This window comes from Monodelphis domestica, chromosome 1, assembly GCF_027887165.1.
Source record: "Monodelphis domestica isolate mMonDom1 chromosome 1, mMonDom1.pri, whole genome shotgun sequence".
Taxonomy (NCBI): domain Eukaryota; kingdom Metazoa; phylum Chordata; class Mammalia; order Didelphimorphia; family Didelphidae; genus Monodelphis; species Monodelphis domestica.
In genome coordinates this window covers 568,684,349-568,708,703 of record NC_077227.1, presented here as the reverse complement: position 1 = coordinate 568,708,703, position 24,355 = coordinate 568,684,349, and the positions used below count along the sequence as shown (strand labels likewise).

Here is a 24,355-nt window from a genome sequence, read left to right as displayed (position 1 = left end):
TGCTATAAGTCATCACAATGAAACCATTCGAAAATCATGACTTCATCGAGCTTTAGTTGTATGTCCATTTTTCTAGCTCTACCAGTAAGGTGCAGTAAAAGAATTGGTGTGAGATACAACTGCAAGTTTGAAGTTTTGAATCTAAAATTAAAGCCAATTAAAGTTTTGGAATCTGTCTGAGGAAAAGCCATGCTTAAGTGGCCAGTTCAAGGAATCTAGAGTTGGTCACATAAAGAAGAGCCCTAAATGCTTGATCTTGATCGAACAAGAGAGATGAAAAGCTTAAGCTTCTCCTGAGAGCATAAACAAAATTAATGAAGTTTTAGTAATGCTACATAAGACTAGTATCCACCAAGAGGACTAATAATTTTTAAAAACCCAGTGTGTCTAAAGAAGAGTGATGAGAAGGCACTTCCTTCTCACCTCCTCTGAAGGGGTCAACAGGTATTATAAACTGCATAGTTTCAGATTTTTTTCAGTGTAGTAGTTAATCATGCTGTTTTCCCTATTTTTCTTTCTTTTTTCCTTTAAAAATATCCTTTCCACCAGGAGGTGGAAAGTATGATGATGTCAAAAGCAAAATACATCATTAAACACTTATTTGAAAATGGGGGGTGGGAGAGTAATGAGTGAGGTAAAGGGAAGGAAATTTTTCACTTTCATAACCATAAAGACCTCCAGGATAGACCTTAATATTATTAATAAAAATTTCAATTCTACCTAAATTAGCTTACTTATTCAGTGCTGTACCAAACAACTTACAAAATACTTATTTTATGGAACTAGAAAAATAATATTTTGAATGAATTAATAAAATTCATCTGGAAGAACAAAAGGCCAAGAATACTAAGGGAATTAATTTTAAAAATGTGAAGGATGGGAGCCTAACTGTACCAGATCTCAAACTATATAATATATATATAAAGGAGTAATCATCAAAACTGGCTGGTACTGCCTAAGAAATAGAATGTTGGATCAATTGAATACATTAGATACACAATATACAGGGGTTAAAGACCTTAGCAAACTAGTGCTAGATAAACTCAAAAGATTCCATCTCTTGGTATAAGAACACACTATTTAAGAAAAACTACTAGGAAAACTGGAAAACAGTAAGGGAGAAACTAAGCATAGACCAATATCTCACACCTTATACCAAGATAAGGTCAAAAATGAATATATGATTTAGATATAAAGAGTGATACCATATCTGGCAGATCTATGGAAAAAGGAAGAATTTGTAACTAAACAAGAGATAGAGAGCATTAAAAGGTATAAAATGAATCATTTTATTATAGTAAATTAAAAGGCTTTTATAGAAATGAAACCAATATAACCAAGATTAGAAGGGAAACAATCAACTGGGGGAAATTTTTGTAACAAATTGTTCTAATAAAGGTCTAATTTCTCAAAGCTATAGAGAACTGTCAGTTTTACAAGAATAGAGGCCAATTCCTCATTTGACAAATGGTCAAAGGATATGAACAATCAATTTTCAGATGAAGAAACCAAAGCTATCAGTATTCATATAAAAATATTCTAAATCTCTCTTGAATACAGAGAAATACAAATTAAAACAACTCTGAGGTATCACCTCACATCTAGCATCTTGGCCTTGGCCAATATGACTGTAAAAGAAAGTGATAAATGTTGGAAGGGATGTGGCAAAACTAGGACATTAATGTATTGTTGGTGGAGTTGTGAACTGTTCCTCCCATTCTAGGATGGGGGTGGGGTGGAGGAGGCAGGCACCACAATTTGGAACTATGCTCAAAGAGTCATAAAATTGAGCTTACCCTTTGATTCAGTAATACTACCACTGGGTCTGTATCCCAAAGAAATAATTTTTTTTAAAAGAGGTGAGGGGAGGACCTGCTTGTACAAAATATTTATAACAACTCTTTTTGTGGTGGCAAAGAATTGGAAATTGAAAGAATGTCCATTAGTTGTGGAATGGCTGAACAAATTGTGGTATATTTTGGTGATGGAATACTATCGTGCTATACGAATTGATAAGCAGGATGATTTCAGAAGTTCAATGGGTATGGCACTAAATAGATAAATAAGTTTGGGTAGGATGGTCATTTTTATTATATTGGCTCGTCCTACCCATCAGCAGTTAATGTTTTTTCAATTGCTCAAGTCTAGTTTTAGTTGTGCGGAGAGTGTTTTGTAGTTGTGTTCATATAGTTCCTGTGTTTGTCTTAGCAGATAGATTCCTAAGTATTTTATTTGTCTAAGGTGATTTTGAATGGGATTTCTCTTTCTAATTCTTGCTGCTGAGCTGTGTTGCAAATATATAGAAATGCTGATGACTTATGCGGGTTTATTTTGTATCCTGCAACTTTGCTAAAGTTGTTGATTATTTCGATTAGCTTTTTGGTTGAATCTCTAGGATTCTTTAAGTAGACCATCATGTCATCCGCAAAGAGTGATAACTTGGTCTCCTCCTTGCCTATTTTAATGCCTTCAATTTCTTTTTCTTCTCTAATTGCTACTGCTAGTGTTTCTAGTACAATGTTAAATAATAGAGGTGATAATGGGCATCCTTGTTTCACTCCTGATCTTATTGGGAATGCATCTAGTTTATCCCCATTGCAGATAATATTAGCTGATGGTTTTAGATATATACTGTTTATTATTTTTAGGAACAACCCTTCTATTCCTATGCTTTCTAGTGTTTTTAATAGGAATGGGTGTTGTATTTTATCAAAAACTTTTTCTGCATCTATTGAAATAATCATGTGATTTTTGTTGTTTTGCTTGTTGATATGGTCAATTATGTTTTGCTTGTTGATATGGTCAATTTCCTAATATTGAACCAGCCCTGCATTCCTGGTATAAATCCTACTTGATCATAGTGAATGATCCTCCTGATCACTTGCTGGAGTCTTTTTGCTAGTATCCTATTTAAGATTTTTGCATCTATATTCATTAGGGAGATTGGTCTATAATTTTCTTTCTCTGTTTTTGACTTGCCTGGTTTTGGAATCAGTACCATGTTTGTGTCATAAAAGGAATTTGGTAGAACTCCCTCTTTGCTTATGTTAGATTTAAAATGGTTGAGGTCTTAAACTGTAGTGATTAAAATAGTGGAAGATATAAATTGTGATAGGTATAAGAGAGGGTGAGTAAATTTGACTGCAGAAAATATGTTTCACTACAGTGTCTTGGTTTTTAAATCAAATATGAGGTGGTCATCAGGGAAATATTCCCAATTATTCAAATATCCAAGTCAACTGGGTTTTATAGAGATTTTTAATTAATAATATAATGAGGAATTAGAGAAAGAGAGAAAGAGTAGGAAAGGAATAATTATGAAGGGCCTCAAGCCAATATGGCCTAGACCTGAGTCTTAAGAGAGAGAAGCAGTCAGTCAGTCTTTTAACACTCACCACAAGGTCTGCCTAAGCAAGGATTCTAGTGACACCAGGCCAGCATCATCTCAGATGCTTTCACCAGCTCCCTCCTCCATCTGAATGTTTCAGAATCAGTCCTCCTCAATCTGAATGTTTCAGAATGAGTCCTCCTCAATCTGAATGTTTCAGAATCACCTCCAGCTCTTCTCTGAGCTGTTATTTTTAAGGGCAAAATCTCCTATGTCACTTCTCCTAAGTTCTTCCATCTACCAATCACTGTAGATGTTTTCCAAAAGACAGCCCATTTTGAATTCACAGCTGAGTAGATTAATCTCTTTAGTAAGTCAGAAAAAAAAATGCTACTGTGTCGACTAATTTCTTTAAGAGAAAACCTCTGAGTAAGTTTTAACCTTTTAGGTCTAAGTAGTTTACAAGTTGCCCCACCTTTATAGGCACTTAGCATCCCATTGTATCAATTCCAAAAATAGGCATGGCTCAAAGAACTCCTTTCCTTTATAAGTATGGTTTTCAAGTACTTTCATTGTTTAGCAAGGAGTTTTCTGCCCTAAAGCATTCTTAAGTACGGGTGGAATCGAGGTCCTCCCATAGCAAGGAGTTTTCTCCCCTAAAGCAGTCCCAAGTAGGGATGGGGTAGAGATCCTCCCATAGCAAGGAGTTTTCACATTCAAGTAGAGTTCTCACTATCTGGTAGGGAATTATTTCAAGTAGGGAATTGGAGGGTTCCTCAATGTGGAGTAAAATTTTTAACATTCATAAGTCTGTGAAATTTTAAGGTTTACACTTATTATGTCAAATAGTTTGTATAGTATTAAAATTAGCTGTTCTTTGAATGTTTGATAGAATTCACTCGTGAATCCATCAGGCCCTGGGGATTTTTTCTTAGGGAGTTCTTTGATGGCCTATTGGATTTCATTTTCTGATATGGGATTATTTAAGAATTCTATTTCTTATTCTGTTAGTCTAGGCAGTTTGTATTTTTGTAAATATTCATCCATATCACCTAGATTGGTATATTTATTGCCATATAATTGGGCAAAGTAGTTTTTAATGATTGCCTTAATTTCCTCTTCATTGGAGGTGATGTGAAGGTTTTTCAGAGGTCTGAACTTTTGCTGCTTCTAAGCCACCACCTTGACCAGAAGTTTTTAGTCAATCATTTCTTCATCTTCAGAAGCCAACTGTTCCTTTCAATGCTTCACCCTTCCCAATAGGACCCCTGTACCTTTCAAACTCTCAATGTCACCTGTAAGCCTAGGCACAGCTATCTCAAACTAATAATTTATTAAAAGTCCATGAAATAACAAATACAAAGGAGACATCCCAGAACCCAGCCTCAAATTGTCCAGGTAGGTCGTGTCTTTTTTTAATTGTTCAATCAATCACTACTTATTAAGTGTCCACTATGTGCCAGGCACTGTACTAAATAACAGAGTACAAAAAAGAGGGAAAAAGACAGTTCTTGATCTCAAGGAACTTACAATTTAATGGAGAGACAATGTGCAAACAAATATATACAAAGCAAGCTATATATAGGATAAATAGGAAATAATTCACTGAAATAAAGCACCAGAATTAAGAGGGAGTAGGGGAAGGCTTTTTGTAAAACATGAGATTTTAGTCAGGAGTGAAAAGAAATCAAGGAAGTGAAGAGACAGAGTTAGAATTTGCTCATGACCACATTGAAGCCATGTGGGAAAATAGGGCAGCCCCCCAGACCCACATGACTTGGAATACAAATCAAAATAGTCCTGCAAGATTTTTGGTCAGAATATAAAAGAGAGATGAGACAATGGACCATTCTCTTTTTTATATCCATCAAATCATCAACTTCTTTTAATCCATATAAAATAATGGAAGATTTAAAGTAATTTTACAGTACAAGTCTCTCAGTGATAAGTCACACTTGGTTAGAAGCAAGCATGTTACATATTCCATTTGGTCATCCAGAACTAGAAATAGCAACTGAGCATGTTCCACTGGTGAGGAGGAGAGATCTGCTACATACCGCTCCCTTGTTGTTGGAAAGTTATCCTTAATACAATAAAAATGGGCTTATAATAGACCAACAAAAATACTACCTAGGTAGCACTATAAGGATATTCATGTAATATTGTAATGAAAATGTTTTCACATCATGCTGATACCTTCTAGAATCAGTCCCTGAAAAGTCCTATATAGTTTGCCTGTCTGTGGAGTCATGTGTCTCATTGGCCACTGACCCCTGATTATATTTCCTATCCATGGAATTTATCAGACCCCTATAATGAGCCAGACACTACACTGCTGGGTTCTGGGGATACCTAGCCAAAAAATAAAAGTCTCTACTCTCAACATACATATTCTATTGGGGAGAAAACATAGGCATAAATAAGTACAGTACATATAAAATATGATCAGAATAAATGAATGATTGTCATTTTTTTCTGGGAAAGCAGATAATAGGAAAGTCCTGACTTTTGTCTTGCCACTGGATTTGCTCCGGAAGACACAGTAAGGCTGATGATTTTGTGCAATTCTGACTCACTTAAATATAGTTCACTTCAAAGTCAAGACATCATCTCATGACATCACTGGTTCTTTTCAGAAAGAAAAGATTGAAAACCAAAAAAAAAAAATAGCAGACCTTTGGTCTGCCTATCCTGCAGTGTTCAACAGCTCATGGCCAAACCTGGACATTTTTGTAAAAAAAAAAAAATGAACTTTGCTTTCTGTACTCCTATGCATCTCATCTTTGAAGATCAGGAGGGTACACTTGCATCCCCACCAATACCTGTGCACACCCACCCCACCTTACCACCACACACTCAACATACAATCAAGGCTGCAAAGGACTGAGAGCACTTAGATAGGTCATCAGAGCCTCTCCCCAGACTTACTGCTGCTATGTTCCTACTCTTTCCCTACAATAAATTTTGAAACATACTTGTCCAGGATGCCAGATAGTAAACTTAAACTGGTGATAATGATCACAGCAGGGCAAGAGAACATGCAGCCTTTCCCAGGGAAAAAAATGTTTGCAAGGTAGTTTGGGGAAATTAGCACTGAAATCCCAATCAGCAGATTTGGATCTTGATCCCTATAAGAAATGTAAAATTTCTATGCATTCTTAAATAATGGGGGAGAAGTCCCTTTCCTTCTGTTGAAAAGGAACATTTAAAAAATGAAAGAAAAAAAGGCATTTAGGGAAACTAGAAACAGATATGATATTTGTTTCAGGAACTCTTTTAGATAATTTATTTTAGAAATATAAAAATGTATTCTATTTCATGCTATATTTGGTTTTTCAATTAAAAAGTATACTTTCAGCTACTTTCTGGATTTCAAAAGCGAAAAGGAATCAGGTCCTAATTCATCCTCCATTTCAAAACCTTTGCTCTTGCTTCTCTTTGTACTTTGTCCTTTAGAAACTGCTTGTTCATATCACTATAGGAATAAATGGATGCTATTATAGAAAACAGTGTAGCAAGGGGAAAAAGGGAATAAACATTTATTAAGCTCCTGCTACGTGCCAGGCACCATACTAAGCATTGTACAAATATTATCTTATTTTATTTTCACAAAAACCCATGAGGTAGGTGCTATTATTATCTTTATTTTATAGTTGAGAAAACATGCAAATAGAGGTTAAGTGACTTCCCAAGGATCCCAGAGCCAGGAAATATCTGAGGCTGGATTTCAACTCAGGTCTTCCTGATGCTAGGCCAAACTATCTTCTCCACAACCTAGCTGCCTCAGAACAGTGAAAAGACAACTGGCTCTCCTGCAAAACATCCCTCTAATATGTCTAATCTCCACTCATGAAAATATGCCTCTATCAGTCTCCCTGAATCTAACTTCCCCTTTCTCCAGTGGATCCTCCATACAGCCACCATATTTTTATTTTTAAGGCATGTTTTGCTGTTTTCTTCCATTCTTTTTAAAAACCCTTACTGTCTGTCATAAAATCAATACTAAGAAAAGCAGTAAGGACAAGAAACTTAAGGTTAAGTGATTTGCCCATGGTCACATGGCTAGGAAATGTCTGAAGCCATATTTGAACCAAGGTCCCCCTGACTTCAGATTTGGCTCTCTATCCACCAGGCTGCCTACCTGCCTCTCATCATTTTATTTCCCTGATCAAAGCACTGCAGCTACTCCTCCCTCATTTCTTCTTTCTGCCCAACATTTAAAGCCTTTTACAATCCCATCTCTAGCCAATTTTTTCCAGCCTAATTATTCTTTGCTCTCCCTCATCCACAAACTGGTCTACTTGCCCTTCCTGGTCCACAACTTTCCATCTCCTGCCTTTTTGTCTTAGCACAGGTAAGCCAGCATCTCCAATCTCTTAATGCTTTGCCATCCTCCAGGTCAAGAGGTCTTCTGCTGACTCTCCCTGTTGTTAATTCCCCTATCTCTACCATTCTCCTTTTCCTATCAAATTACTTTGTATTCATTTTGTATATATCTTTTATTTACTTCTCTGTGAATAGATGCTATCCCCTCCCACCCTCTACAAAATGTGAACTCATTGAAGGCAAGGACTATCTCATATTTGTGTTGGTATTTGTGCTTAGACAGTGCCTAGCTTAGGGCTAGTTTAGTTATTAATTATCTTATTTGAGCCCTGTATAGCACAAGTAAAATGAATTTCCCAATGTCACATTTCTAAGAATATAGTATAGTCCAAGAGAAAGCACCCTGGACTCAGAGAGAACTGAGTTCTAGTCCCAGCTAGGTGACTTTGTGACCTGAGGTAAGTTCTTTCCCCTACTAAACCTTATTTTCCTCCTGTGTAAGAACAGGAGATTTGATTTGTTATTAAGATCCATCTACACATAATTCCAGAAATGAATGAACAGAATTACCAATTACCAATAATTTTTGAATGGATAAAATTCTAGAAAGAATAGGAAATCCTAGAATGGCTCTTCTTTTGACTTTCAGCCCAGCTTTTTCCTTTCTGTGATGCTGCTCATTTATTAAATAATACAAACATTTTTTAATCTGTGCTGCTTTAGAAAAAAATAACAAATTTTTTCCCTTTTATTTTCCCCTTTTCTCCTAATCCTTACTCTCCAATTTTCAGTGATACATTTCAAGCCAGAGTTAGTTTATATTCTCAGTAGGATCCTAAATAGTAATAATCTCTTGTTTCCCAGTTTATAAAGTAAGAGAAACATTACCCCTTTCAGAAGGCCATTTCACAGCTAAGGTAATGAATACAAAGTGGATGACACAGTAGAAAGGGCCATGGATTCATAATCAGAAGTCCTGGTTTCAAGTTTGGTTTTCAACTTTGCCACCCATACAACTTGAGTGACCCTGAACAAATCACAACCTCATGGCCTCTATTTCCTCCTATAAAATGAGGTAGTTGGGTGAGATGACCTCTGGTGACCATTTCGACCTTAAATCTATGATCCTATAGAGTGCTATACAAACATAATAATGTAATAATTTACAGCTAGTCACAGTCGCCCCACCCACATCCCTAACCAAACCATTTGGAAAGGGACAGGTTTAGACAAGACAAGAAGGCAGAGCAACACACTGGAAAGGGAGGTGGGGGCAGGGGGAGTATATTTCCATACATACTGAGCTCCCCAAAATACACTACTAAATCATTCCTTATGCTTCTATCACAAGGAGAAATGTACCATAGGCATTTGCTTTGCAACCACACAGTTTAGTCTGCAAAAGAGATTAAAGGGGCTAGGGTCAAAGGGAGGTTTTTCTGACTAATAACTGGCATTAAAGTTTTACTTCAAGGTTTCATAGCATTTCATATTCATTTTTTTCTTTGGAATTTACATCATCTTGGTAACATAAGGAAAGCAAGTAGAAGTATCCTCATTTTACAGAAAAGGAACAAAGTAGAGCCCAAGTAGCATGACTGGGATTCAAACTAAAGTTTTCTGACTTCCCAGTTCAGTGTTCTCTTCACTACACATTATGTCACTGAGTGAGCTGATAATTTGAGTCAATATTGTACACTCCTCAGAAAGAATCAAAAGCAACCCTCAGTTTGCTTGAAAATGAGGGCCTCAGTATATATCCGTAAGTGGCATCATAGAAGACCATATGCCTTGCTTTTCCTTTAAGTCCATTGGCAAGTTTTTCCTTCACGTCTGAATGTATCAAGGGAAGCCCTTGCTGAATTACTGAAACCACTTTTCTTATCTATTTTTCCTGTTATCTAATTCTCAGGGAATTGCTGGGAGCTCTGAGGAAGCAGGGAGACACTCTTTACTCCAAAGCTCTCTCCCCTCCTGATTTCCAGAACACTCTGGAGTCACCCTGATCCAGCCCATACTGGATTCCTGGCTTTGCACAGCAGAGAGAAACCGAGGATCAACTCAGTCTTTAGGGTAAGCCACCTTCCTGTCTTTCCCCTTTGTGAGTCCATTCCCCTAACTAATGGTGGAAACAACTGAGAAAGGTGAGAGGGAAAACACAAGGAGATCCAAAAGAATGAAAGGCAAAGCGTCCATCTAAGGATCACTCATGGAGAAGCCTCAGTGGGTCAGAATGGACAGCTCTGTAGGGCCTATTAAATATAAAGCTGAAACACATTTTTGACCATGGTCAATATGAGAATTTGTATTGCTCAACTATGCTTATTTGTTATAAGAGTTTTGTGGTTTTTCCTGTGAGGAAGGGGAGGGAGGGGGAAGGAGGAAAAATCAATGTTGAACATAGAAAAATGTCCTGTAATTAAAAATAAAATATTATATTGCATATTAAAATATATGGTTGTAAGAAAGAAAAAAAAAGGAGTCAAAAGAAGGAAGAAATGAAGGAGGGGAATCAATAGGAGCTTGCTGCTACCAAGCAGAGGGTCATTTCCTCTGGCCAGACAAACTTGTGTTTCCAAGACAGGAAGACCATCATCTCTCTCTGCCTTTGTCTCTGTCTGGATATCTCTCTGTCTCTGTCTTATTTTTCTTAACAACACTAAAATGTTTTTATTTCTCTTTGCTCCTATGCAAGCTTTCCTCCTCTTATTTGACAAATGGACTTAAAGCAGGATGGTTTCTTGGAGGGGGGGGGATTTTTTTTAAATACAATAAGGACATGAAATCAATAAAAGGGTCACTTCTGTTTGGTCAGGTGTCCAAAGTGTGCTAGAACCTTAGCCTTTCTGTATAAAAACCAGATTGTTTGCATTTTCATTACTGTTGGGCTTAGAGTCAAAATCCCTTTGGAAAAGTTATATAATTCCTTTTCTCCAAAACCCAAGTCCAGCATTTCTTTCCTATTGTCCTTGTTTTTGAAGGCTGCTTTTTTGGAAAAAGTAGTTAATGAGCAAGTTAGCTAGCTAGTTAATCAGTCACGGGGGTGGGGGGTACAGCCTATAGGACCTCCTAAGATTCCAGAGTTGACTTTGATTTTTATTTTCATTAGTTCTGTTGAGAAAAGTATCTGTCTCCCACCACTGCAATAAAGAGAGTGATCTTATTTAGTAGTGGCTGGTTTATTTTATTGAAGGAGAGGGCAGACAAGGAAGCATAGCATTTTCATTTTCTCCAGAGCCCTCCTTTAGCTGCAGGATATTCTATGAAAGAGGCAATATGGTTAAGAGAGGAAACTCAATTCAACATTACCTCTTTCCTGGGGATCCAAATTTTTGAATACAACCTCTCAGAAGTTAATGTGCCATCAATTCTCAGGAGTTCAGAGTAAAATACAAAAGAAGATGGAAGGAGGGATGGGGCACTGTGATAAAACAGTAAGAAAACAACATACACATTCAAAAAATGATGGATATTTGAGTTGTACACATATCTCCTTCAACCAGTGTAATATCCCATCTTATAGATGCCCTTGTATAAAAATAGGCAATGCCCACAGCTCAGTACTTCTGAGACTGAAAGCACTTAAAATCCTGCAATTCCTCTTTACAATCTGGAATGACATACATAGTCTGCTGGATCCCTGGGCAGTAAGATCAAATCTCATTTTTGCTCATTGGAAGGGTTCCGCTTTCTCCATAGCACTCTCACCACCTTCTCTAGTACCAAATAGTGCCTAGATAATCTGAAGACAAAAACAAGACATCCAAGGGGGAAACTGACAATCTCCCTTCTTAGATTCCCCCTCCTATAGGGTTCTCTATTATTTAAATTCCACCTTTTGCTGGGCTTCTCTATATACATACATACATATACCTCAGAAATAAGGCAAAAAGAAAGTTTCCTATTTAGGCATACCTAAAAAGCATCACAATCTTAAATAAGAAATGATTTAGTATTTTCTAGATCTTGTGACTAATATAGGTTTCTAAAAGTCGCTGTACATCATATAAATGTTATTAAAAGTCATTATTATCATCCCATTTCAATTTGATCTGTTGAAATATATTCTTGGAAACATAAAAAGGAACTAGTTTGTGCTAAAACTCAACACCACCAACTTGGATTGAAATGGAAAGGAGCAATAATTTAAGCAGAAATAGAAAGAAATAAGAATCAAATGAAGTAATATAGATAAAATATTTTGCAAACCATGTAAGGTTTGCACCATATAAATTCTTGGGATTGTTAATATGATTATTTTCTAAATCTATATTAGAGGAAGAGACACAGGAAAGATTTAGCTTCTCTCATTTGGGAAATTAATATTTCTAGTAGAAGTGACTGGAGAGAGAGAAATTAGAATGTTTTGGATATGGAAGGATATTTAGAACTTAATTTTATTTTCTGTTCTATTTCTCAAACTATAGACTGGGTTAAAATTCAGATGAAGACCTTTTTTTCTGAAAGGTTTGGAATGTCTATGTTACCTATAATGGATAGCAGATGGGGGACATTATATAATATTTTTGCATTTTAGAAAGTATTTTCTTCTTCTAAGCCCAAAATATAAGTAAGGAGGTAGCAAAATAGACAGCAGATTGTGTGTGTGTCTGTGTGTGTGTGTGTGTGTTTTGTAGAGAGAAGTACCAAAAATGAAGCAAGATCTTAACAGCCTGAAAATATTTGAGACAAGTACCTGAATAATTCAAGGAAGACTCTTTTCACCAAAAACCTAGAACAGCAGCTGTCAAAGTGTGTCTGGGGACACTTGCAGTGGGGTCTCGAGGTTAAATTTTTTTATAATAATATTGACTACTTCAGGTAAATCTCTATAAATATAACTCATGACAAAATGTGTTTAGGAGGATTCTCAGTCTTTTTTAAGTGGGCAAACGAGTGGGAGGGGGGAAAGAGAGAGAGAGAAAGAGGGAGAGAGGAAGGGAGAGCTGCTCTTCTAGATGATTGAAGGCAAACCAAAAGAAACTTTTTATGCTTGAATTCATTGACTTTTCACTTGGCTGCTGGTGGGAAGCATCTTGGAGATTGAGGAAAGGGAGAGACACGTACTTAAGAACTTAAAGCAGATTTATACACCCATGAGAACACACCACACCTAATGTAAAAATGGAACGTATATTCCAGAATGGATCCCTCACAGGAGGGATAAACCTCCTATCTAGTAATCTAAAATCAATAAAGCAGGCGTCGGTCTCCCGGGTTGAACCTAGGGAAAACTTAGTGCCAAATGATAGAAAGATGAATAATAGGATGTCCAAAATGGGGTTTTAGATGGGAAAAGAAGGGGGACAGGGAAGAGAATGTAATGAAACATAACTCCCTTTTTTCTGCAAAGAAGTAAAGGACTATGGGAGAAGAATGTTAAATACAATGTCCGTAATTCGTTATTTAGCTACTTTTCCTTGCTTAAAGAGGAGGACTCAATTGTAGAGGGCAAATATATACAAAATGAGATAATAAAAAAACAAGAAACATTAATAAAACATTTCAAAAATAAAATGCATTCTTTAGTGGAGAAGAAAAAGAAGGAAGGAAGGAAGGAAGGAAGGAAGGAAGGAAGGAAGGAAGGAAGGAAGGAAGGAAGGAAGGAAGGAAGGAAGGAAGGAAGGAAGGAAGGAAGGAAGGAAGGGAAGGGAAGGGAAGGGAAGGAGGGAGGGAGGGAGGGAGGAGAGAAAGAAGGGCTGGATGGATGGAGAGAGGAAGAGAGGGAGGGAGAGAGGGAGGAGAGAAGGGAGGGAGGGAGAGAGCTACCCAGGAGAGGAATGTCAGTCTCTGGCTTGCTGTCTCCCTAATGGTTCCCTAAGTTTTCTCCAACTGGGCTAGGCGCTTTGGCGCTTCTAGGAAAGAATTCAAAAACGAAGACGCAACCCTTTCGCTGCTTTGCTCGTCCCGGCAAACACGTCAGGGTGGAGGGAAGCTAAGGGAGGAGAGAGGATCTCAGATGTCAAGCCTAAGCCTATAGTCCCAGGACCACGAGTTCCCAGCCTCAGTTCTGGGGAGACCCGGAGTCTAGAGATAAGGAGAAAAGGCAGGAACAACTTTCTAGACGCCGCCAACAGCTCGGCGCCAGCCCAGCCCAGCTGACCCCGGAGATACTGACAGGACAGGGAGGACACAGAGGGAGCCCCGGGTTGCCTGCTGTCCTGCCGAGTTGGAGACTAGAGCAAGTGGACCTTGGGGACGTGGAAGTAGCTCCCCTTAGAAAGCTTCTCACGTCTCCAAAGGGGCCCCGAGCTTCTGCGGAATGGGCAGGGTCTTCCTGAGAAGCTTCTGGTCCCCTCTCCCCGGTCTGGTAACGCAAGCCAGTACTTTTATTTCGCCCCACCCGGGAACCGTTCTTAAGTTTATTCAAGCGCAACTTCTCGTTGAATAAATAGCGTGTGCTATATCGAGTGTAGAGATAGGAATGATGATGAAAATGTTATCCTCCAAGCAATCGATTTGAAACCCTTTGACACGAGGGAACTCTCTACTTATATAAAACACTTTAAGGTCTTTACATTCTTGAAAACTTGAGAATCAAAGAAAGTCGGATCTGCGAAAGGGATCTTATAAAATAACTAGGAGAATCTCTCATTTGCAGAGAAAACTGAGGTCCAAGGAAGGAAGGGGAACTTTTCCAAGGTCACCCAGCTTGTTAGTGGTGTTATAGGTATGTCTATAATATAGGTTTCCTGCCTCCTGCCATTCGTTGTCTTTTTCCTTTACCAGTCTCAGATAGACAGGACAGGCATACCCGTTTTTCAGATGAGGGGAAAAAGGTTCCTCTCATAGTGGCCGAGGCAGGCTGGAACTCAGACCTTCCACCCACCCCCACCCCCTCACACAGCCATGCAGTGTTGTTCAAAGAAACAAATGAGGGGAGGGGTTGGGGGGGGAGACTGAAGAAAATGAAGGTGGGGGAAATGAAGACATTAGAGATAAAGCCAAGTCTTTTCCTGCCGTAAAATCTAACTAGGGGCCTAACTTGACTTTTTTTTTTCTTCCTTGAATGTGCTACTTACAGATGGAGACATCATCTAGAGATTTCTTTTTTAACAGAAGATGAAGGTAGCTGGCAGGGAAGGTGGGCCCAGAATCATAGAAAGCTTGAAGCAATATTTGGCTGGCATATAGTAGGATCTCTATAAACCTTTACTGGGGTGGGTTGAATTAAGCTTACCTTTCACTAATGAGGTATGATAATCATTTTCCTACGTTAGGAGGGAGATTTTCTTCTAACTTTGCAAGGAAGGTATAAGTACGTAAGAACCTTTGGGCCATAACATTTATGACAAAGAGGAGAGAGAGGAACTCGCGAACCAAAAGGAATCTTCTACACCAGAACTAACATGCTAAACTAGCTAGGGCCTAAATTCAGATATTCTCCATTGTTCTGTTTGCTTGTTGTCCAGATCCTTGGGCAGAGAAAAGCAAAAACTCAAAGTCTAGAAAGTTTGATATCTAGTTGTACGACCTTAGGGAAAGAACTTTCCTCTTTCTGCGTCTGTGTCCTCTGTAAAATGACGGCGTCGTCGCACTTTCCAGTTGTGACTTTGGGTAATAGTTCTCGTAGCATCATAGGACTTGGAAGTCGGAAGAATCTCAGAGATCATCTTTCTTTCAGCACCCTCGTTAACAAAGGAAGAATCCTGCGCAAAGTAGCGAAGGCGTGTGGTTTTCCTCAGATGAGTCTGAGGAAGAGGGGGGCTGTTTGCTTGTCAGCTAAAATAAATCCAACTAAACCCATTATTCGATGCCCCCTGAAAACCTACTCAGGGAAACAGATGCGGGAGACAACGGGGCACAGACATTCTCTCCCCCTTGAAGGATAACGTGTCCCCCTGCAGCTATAACTAACTATAGAAATAACAGCGAGCTCGAGTATGGTGAATTAGAATCATCGTCTATAACTGGGTATATCCGAATTTAGAGATTACTATTCAGTCCTCCATCTCCGTTTTAGAAAAGAGGAAACGAAGGGCCAGAGGAAGGGAGTAATTTGCCCAGTCACCCAGCGCAGTAACTGAGCAGAGGCTAGAAGGGATCTCTGAAGCAGAATGTGTTTGTACGCATTATATTGCAGTGTTTGGACACGGTCCTGGCTCCGGAGATCTAAGGAGGCCTACGTGCTGCCTTAGTAGCCCCGAGGAAACGAGTTAAGGGTTTGAGTAATGGGAGTTCCTTCAGTATCTCTGGTGGTATCAGAATTCTCAGTCAGCGGCGCTGGACATGACAGGCAGGGAGGGAGAGAACCTTTCGGCCATTGCTTTCTAGGGTACTGATGAAAAATTCGAGATCGATCTGCGCTCTCCCCGAGAATGTAGGGGAGCAAGGCCAATGTTTCAGGGAATTGTCCTCTGCTTTGCCTAGGTCAATGGCAACTAAGAAAGTATCCCTAAGGGCTACAACCCCCTGACTTCTATGTCTTCCCACAGTCACTGAATCCTCGAACCAAATCCAGGAGATTTGAGTCCTCTCCTTATCCTTGGACCCCGAGACACTTTAAAGGTCCACCTCTAACTTTCGGTGGAGACTTTTCCTGGGCCAAGGGAATGAGGTCAAGTGCTGGATCTTGGGACGTCCCCAGAGATGATACGAACCAGGGAATGAGCACTGGGTTTGGGCGAAGTGAGATTGCGGATGGGTCTGTCTCCTGTCCTCCTTTTCCGACCTGGCTGAGAAGTAGTGTTCAGCAATTCCTCCTGTCAAAGCTCCCTAAGCGAGTCAGAAAAGAGAAGAAAACCTTCCCCATAAATTTTTCCAGAGAACCCTGACAAGTTCCCAGAGAACCCAAAGGCTTGGGAACCGAATCCATATCTGTTTCGGCCACCGCTGAGACTGGAGAGTGGGGAGTCTGTGCAGCCAAGTATTGCTTAGGGGTGTCCTCGGGCTCAACTCCTGTGAAGTCGGAGCAGAGCCGTGGACAGCGCTCAAGTTGAGCTCCTGTCCATCCAGCCATCCATCGGTGTAGGAATCAGAGACACTCAAAAGCTACCGAGGTGCTCTGAGATGTCGGGTCCAAAGAGTTCACAAAGCCCAAGGAAAGACATTTTGTCAAGAGTTTTACTGCCAGATGATTCGACTCTTTCTCTTCTTCCTTAGATGCCCAAATTGTTTTCAGGTTGATATCATTTTGCTCCGATTTCTTTGCTCAATCCTGTATTTCTTCCCTCCCCTATTTCCTTCCCTTTCGGATTTCTTTCAGTTACCTATGCTTCGAGGATGCAAATTAAATATTTTCTTTTTCTTTCGTTCTTTTGCCTTTCAACACTTCCCTCTTCCTGTGTCTTTGTATAATAACATCCATTTTCTTCCTTCTTATTCTTTTTTTTTTTTAATTCATCTGTAGATTTACCACACTAAGTTCAGAGGATCAAGTATCTCATGGCCAAAAAGTGTATTTCAGGATGTCACCTGGGTCAGACCCTTTAAAAGGCATACAGAACAGAACAAAAACAAAAACAAAAAAACACGCCATTGCCTGACTCCCCCAATCCCAAACCCGAACTAGTTCGTAGTAAATTCATCTTTATTACCCGCAGCCTTAAATCTAGCCTAATCAACATGCCTTGAATTATATAACAGTAGGAATCCTCCATCGCCTGTTAGCTTATTTAATCGGTTTTGGTTTGGGTCTTTTTTTTTTTAACTGGGAAACTGTAGACCATTTAATCTGCAGTTATGAAAATTCAGCTACTTGGCAGCTCCTCCTGGTTCCTGAGGGATCCCAAATCATTTTCTAAATACTAGACTATCCATTGGTCCAATTATATATATATATATATATATATATATATATCAGGAACCTGGGGGGTGGGGTGGGGAATGAGCTAGACTTTTCCTGCCTCGAGTTTATTTTACTTCCTATTGACTCCCGGGATTTAACAGGAAATTGATGCGATATAAATAGATAGCATCCTTTTTTTTTTTTTTTAATTTTGGTTTACTGGCCGTTTCATTTGCCTTCCATCACATCACAAGAATTAACTATAATAATAATTGAGCAATTAGCTCATTTTTGAGAGAGGAAAAGATTGAGACAGTTTATAAATGTACATGTGTAGTGTGTATGTATACACATGCTCCACAGATGGTAGATACATGCTGGGAATGATTGGATAATGCCAAAAAGCACTACTAGAACAAATATTCTAGGATTCTATGGACATATATAGTAAGCCTGAGATAGTAAAGTCTTCTGATAGACTAAGTTCCTTAGGGCAGAACTGTGTTTTATTTAACCTTGTACTCACTCCTTACCCCTCACTGGTTATCCTTCACATACAAAGGCTTCACATTTAATTATTTATTGACTTAAGTCAATGAATTGTTTTCATTATAGAATCTAGGACCAATCTATTATATTATCTTTTTAAAAGATGTTGTCTTTTGCATTCAATAAATAAGGAATTCATTTATTTACATTAGATCAGATGAAGCTGAATTTGATTAGATAAAGAACTCTAGAGGCAGCAAAACTTTTTTGGATAAAGAGCTGGAAGAGTCAGGAATACCTGCTTTCAGGTCCTATGAATGAGGATTGTGATCCTGGGCAAGTCACCACCTCTCAGTGCCCCCAGGAAACTAATTCAGCAATGGAAAACCACATGCAAACAGCCATGTACAGATGAGCTACATATAAAATAAATTGGAAATAATCAATGGAGTAAAGCAACTCAGACTGACAGGGATTGAGAAAGGTGCCCTCTGTAGAAGATGGGATTACCTGGGACTTGAAGTAAACTAAGAAAGTCAGGAGGCAGAAAATGAAGGAGAACATTTGAGTCATGTGAAACAGTCAGTAAAAATGCCCAGAATTGGGAGATGGAGTGTCTTGTGTGAGGAACAACATGGAAGTCACATCATTGGATCCCACACTATGTGAAGGTGGGAATAAAGTGTAGGAAAGGTGGAAAGATGAAGGGGCAGATTACAAAGAGCTTTGAGTCAATGAATTTTATATTTGATTGTGGAAGCAATAGGTATTCCCTTGTGTTTATTGTCATTACTTAATGAAAAGTGCTCTGGAGGAGGTTCCAGAATACCAATTTTGGCCATTTTAAAGTCCTAGAGAATTGCCTGGGACACTGAGAGGTTAAATGGCTTACCAAAAGGTGAAAAGTCAAAATCAGAGACAAGATTTGAATCCCAATGTTCCTGACCTTGAAACATAACCACTATGCTGTATTACCTCTCTGTGAAAGTCATTATGAGGAAGAAATTAAACAGCTGGTTTGAGATGTTAGAACTGAAAGGGGATTCAGACATCTGATATAGATCTCCTTTTACAAATGAGGCAACTAAGGCCAAGTGACTTGCCAAATGGCATATGGATTGTAAATGAGAGCTGGAATTAGTTTCCCAGGCTAGTACTCTCCACTCTGAGAGAAAAAAAACCTAGAAATATCTTTAAGATGGCTCAACCTTCCATGGACAGCCATGGAACTCCTGGGACCCTCTGATGAGTCCCTTACAGCTTCTGAATTCTCCTTTTTGTGAAAGCTTTCTTAGTTACCTACCAACTTCTCATTGTCTGACTACTAGAGCACTCAGTGTCAGTTGAGTTCTCCCCAGCCCTGATAACTTGTCGTCTCCCTATCTAATCTGGATGACAGCATGAACAATCTATTAGACCTCACCATGTTACAAGGGGATGGGGTAGGGAGGGGAGAGAGGAGGAGGAGGAGGAAGAGAAGAATGTAGGCTAAAGCCCAAAATAAATGCCTAGCTACCCTCTGTGGACAGTGAATAGGAGGGTTGAACCCTGGTCTTAAAGCTGGGTAGTTTGGACCTCTGGTGTATGTTCAAATTATGTCCAAGTGTATTGTGATTATTTTTTGCTGATGGTAGTTATTGTTCTCCTATAGTTAACAACAATAATAACTGTTAGGTTTCCAAAGTGCTTCACAAGCATTCTTGCATTTAATACTCACAACAACCCTTAATTGATAGGTGCTAATTATTATCCTTATTTTAAAGATAAGGAAATTGAGGCTCAGAAAACATATAATTTGCCCAGCCAGAGTCACACAGCTAGTTAAATATCTGAGGCAGGATCCAACATTTGTTTTCAATTTTTTCTTTTTTATTTAAACTTTGCTAATTTGAACTTGACAAGCATCAACTAGCATGAGCATTTCCATATAAACAGAACAGGAAAAGAGGATTATACATAAAACTATTGATCTCTATTATCTAGAAGTTTCACTTTTAAAAGAGTGTGATAAATTCATATTTCATGAAATTAGTTTCAAAACTCTTCCTATTTTACATTTGAGGAAACTGAGGCTCAAAGAAAAGAAATAGCTAAATTACTTAGCTAATTAGGGGAAGGGGAGGAAAAGAAGGTTTTCTCTCTTCTGGGTCATGTTCTCCTCCATTTACAACAATAAAAGCAGGACTTTGGCATTAACACTGAATTGACAGACAAAAAATATGCATTTGGGTTCTTCCATTTGGCCTTGGATACACCATTTCCTTTCTATGGATATTATTTCCTTTCTCCTTAATTTCCTAGTGTTTACTACTGTTGACCACCCTTGCCTTCTGGATAATTTCTTCTCCCTGGATTTTCCAGACACCTCTAGTTCTTCCACCTGTCTGAGAGATGCTTCCTTAGTCTCCTCAAAGACTCCTCCTGGACTATTCAAATGAGCCCCTGATTTAGTGTTCCTTCATCTAGCCCTTTCCCTTTCTAATCCATCCTCCCTGAAGGTGCCACATTGATATTCCTAAATCACAAGTCTAATTATTACATCATTTTCTTCTTCAAGAGGCTTTAATGGGGCCCTAACATCTTTAAGTAAATATGGCATTTAAAGCTCTACATAGTTTCAAATTATCCTTCTATTTCTATTTCAAACAATCTATCCGTTACTCCCTCCCATGCAATCTAAATCTAACCAAACTGCCCTACTTACTCTTCTCCACATAGGATATTCTATCCCTCACTACCTTCTTGCTTTTTTATAGTGATGCCCCATAGCTAGAAAACTGCCCTTCCTTAGCACTGCCCTTTGGAACTCCCAGATCTTTTCAGGGCATAGCAAAGTGCCCCCTTTTACAAGGAGCCTTTCACAATTCTCTTCTAGGTACTATCTCCCTCTGCATCCCCTAGAAACTCTCTCTCTCTCTCTCTCTCTCTCTCTCTCTCTCTCTCTCTCTCTCTCTCTCTCTCTCTCTCGTGATCCCTCTGCTGCAAGGACACATGCCAGCATCCTGGTTCCTGCAAGGCAGTCTCCGGTACCCTGAAGGTGGCACAGAAGTCACTAGATTAGGGTTTTTTTCCCTGGGCTTGGATTGGCCTAATCTTGCACTGAGTTTTTTTGAGATTCTCCTTGATGAACATGGTAAACATGAAAGATTACTTCATAACTCAGCTTGGCTGGGGACCTTCTCATTTCCTAATTCTTTAATGAATCTTTTTCATGATGAAGCTAACAATCTTGGTCTTCCAGCTGACACTCTGGGAATTCTGGCATAGAAGCAGAACTTTACATCTCTTGCATTAATTTCTCTCTTGGGTCTTCTCTCTCTCTCTCTCTCTCTCTCTCTCTCTCTCTCTCTCTCTCTCTCTCTCTCTCTCTCTCTCTCTCCATATACAGACAGACAGACAGACAGATAGATAGATAGACAGACAGACAGAGATAGATGATAGATGTAGATAGATAGATAGATCTCAGTCTGCATGTTGTCCCCCCTCCCTCACTCCAAGATGTAAACTCTTCAAACTCAAGGACTATTTTGCTTTTATCTCAATTCCCAGTACCTAGAACAGTATCTGACTTGTTGCAGGTATTCAATCCATGATTATTGAATTAAATTTCCTCATTACTCAAAGATGGAGAGATTAGAGCATCTTTCAGGTCTCTCTTCCAGCTCCTCTAAAGCCTGTGAGCCTAGGAGCATGTGGTTCCCAGGTTCAATGCAGGAACACAGAGGTAGAAGCCCCTGGAACTGTTAGCCTCAAATCAGCAACATTTATGGGAGCAGAGTAGGATTAGAAACTGTCTCCTCCTTTTGGTTCCACATGCCCTGGACTAGATCTACCTGCTGTGGTAAAATAATCAGCTTTTGCTAAATTATTTTAAAAAGAAAAGCTACCAGAGTAAGTCCCTAGACAATGAAATCATTATCACAAAGAGTTCTGGGAAACCTTTTGCTGCCTAATGGGATTCACATTGATTTAAATTTACTTTTCAGCCTAAGTTTTCTTGGCATAATGAAGTCTAAAGTTAGGTCCATTGTGACCTTAGGGAATTAGGGATCCTCCCTTGACAGAAGCTCAATGTTCCTATTCCCCAGACTTTATGAGTAAAATAAAAAGATTTGCCAATGGATTTCAATTGAAACACTTAGATTGGATAAGATACTGAATTTGAGGCTGACTGTTTGGGGAGAATAAGTATATAGATAGATAGATAGACAGACAGACAGACAGACAGACATCTGTCTGTCTGATAGATAGATGGATGGATGGACAGACAGATGGATAGATAGATGGATGAATGGATTGACAGACAGACAGACACACACAGAGAGAGAGAGAGAGAGAGAGAGAGAAATATATGAATGCTACTAAATTGAGCTGTGATGCCTGGGAAACAGAAAAACATAACAAAATGGGAGAGAAAGATGTGTTTTAAAGAACTTTTCACATATGTTTTGCGTGATAATACATGTATAACCCAGATTGAATTGATTGCCAGCTCTAGGAGGGGGGAGGGAAGAAGGAAGGGAGACAATATGAATCATATAACTTAAGAAAATTTATGTGGAAATTTGTTATTAGAATTTTAAAATTTTTAATTAAAGACCTTTTCCCTTTCCCCTTCAGAACTGAAAGGATGTGGGGACAAGAAAAAATTTACTTATGGAGCTCTTTAAATTTCCAAATATACCAAATATGGCCATATTTTGAACAAACTAAATATTTTGTAACATATTTACAAGTTCCTAAATTTAAAAAGAGGTTTAGGCTTGTAGGAGTATTTTTTTAAACCTATGGCTTCAACATTTCCAAAAGTTTTACATATCTAATAAGAAGTAGGAGGATTTGGCCAGAATTAGGCCATGCTGGCCTTTCCAAGAAACTGTGACTCTATCTTTTATTTTAGTGGCAAAAATTTATGACCTTCATGGAACCCAGTATACTGAAACAGGAATAAATGAACAGGCAGAATCTGAGACCCAGACAAGGATTTTCACAATTTGTGGGAGTGATTTTTCTTCAAAGAGATTTTTCTTTTCTTTCTTTTTTTTTTTAAAGAAACCTCTCCAAATCTCTGAATTTTGCTTGCAACCTTGAGTGTTTCTGAAATAGAAAACAATGGCCTGAGTTCTTGTAACTTTTTTCTCTCTTTAAAACTCCCTTTGCTGGCAAGGGAGTGAGGTACAATCTAAGGCCAGGTGTACATCCAGCTGCAGAGAAAGGACAATTATTTAGCTCTCTCCCTCCTCCCCACTAACCAAAGGTGGAAGAGATTAAGAGGGGCCTGTAGGGAGAGAAGGAAAAAAGTATTTATAGGGATAGAAAAAAAATGAATAGCCATTATTCTACAGAATAGTAGAATGCTAAAACTTGAAGGGAACTTGGATAGAGATTATTGACTCTTAACTCCCTCGTTTTATATGTGAGGAAACAGACACAGAAAAAGGAAGACATTTGCCTCATGTCACAAGCTAGCAGAGACTCAAACATTCATCTTCAAATTCCCAGGCCAGGGATCTTTCTTTAAAAAAAGAAATTTAAAAAACCCTTATTTTCAATCTCAGTAACAACTCTAAGACAGTGGAGCAAAGGCTAGGCAAACAGGGTTAAGTGACTTGCCCAGAGTCATACAACTGGTAAGTGTCCGAGGCCAATTTTGAACCCAGGTCCTCCCAACTTCAGGCCTGGCCCTCTATCCACTATACCGTAACCTAGCTGCCCCAGTCCAGAGATCTTTATACTATTTCATGCTACCTCCAATGGACTTGGAAGGGACTTCCACAGAATAGAGATTTTGTAAGGATAGAAAAATTAAGACACAAGAGTAAATGAACATTCGGAAAAACCTATAAAGACTTATATGAACTAATGTGAAATGAAGTAAGCAAAATGAGAACAATATATATGATAATAGAAATACTGTGGGATAATCAACTATGAAGGACTTGTGGCACACATGCCAGAGAGAACATGCAGAGCCCCCTCTGTGGGTATGCACACCTCACCTGCCAAAGCTAATCACTAGAAAGGCAAAGGAACTCTAGCGGAGCTGCTCCCTTCCCCCTCTTCTCTACCCCTAAGGACTTTTTTTTTTCCCCACTATACCCACCCCTCTGCCCAGCAGCCCAGTGGGAGTACTTTCTCCCTCCTGTTTGGGGTAAGGTGGGCAGCTCAAAGGTGGCAGAGCTGGAGGGGAGTGGCTCAAGTGCTGGGGTAAGGGGGGTAGGAGGTAGCACTTGATCTGGGGTGAGGGCAGTCAGGACATGTGATCTCTAAAAGGTTCACCATCACTGGACTCATATTGCAAAGCAAGTCTCCAAGATAACCACAAGGGACTCATGATGAAAATGTTATCCACAGCCAAAGAAGGAACTTTTGGAGTCTAAGGACAGATCAAGACATAGCATCTTCCTCTATATTTCCTTCATGAGGTTTCTATTGTATGTGTGATATGTGACCTCTATCATGACATAAACATTATAGAAATATTA

At 39.0% G+C, this 24,355-nt stretch overlaps 1 protein-coding gene across 1 annotated transcript in view; it reads left to right on the top strand.

Annotated features, from left to right (window-relative positions):
* Nucleotides 1-9,574: 9,574 nt before the first annotated feature.
* Nucleotides 9,575-24,355, top strand: part of GATA4 (GATA binding protein 4) — a 108,937-nt gene continuing 94,156 nt past the window's right edge. Inside the window, exon 1 of the mRNA XM_007476244.3 lies at nt 9,575-9,727. The gene's annotated coding sequence lies outside the window, so the exon portion shown is untranslated. The remainder of the gene's footprint in view (nt 9,728-24,355) is intronic.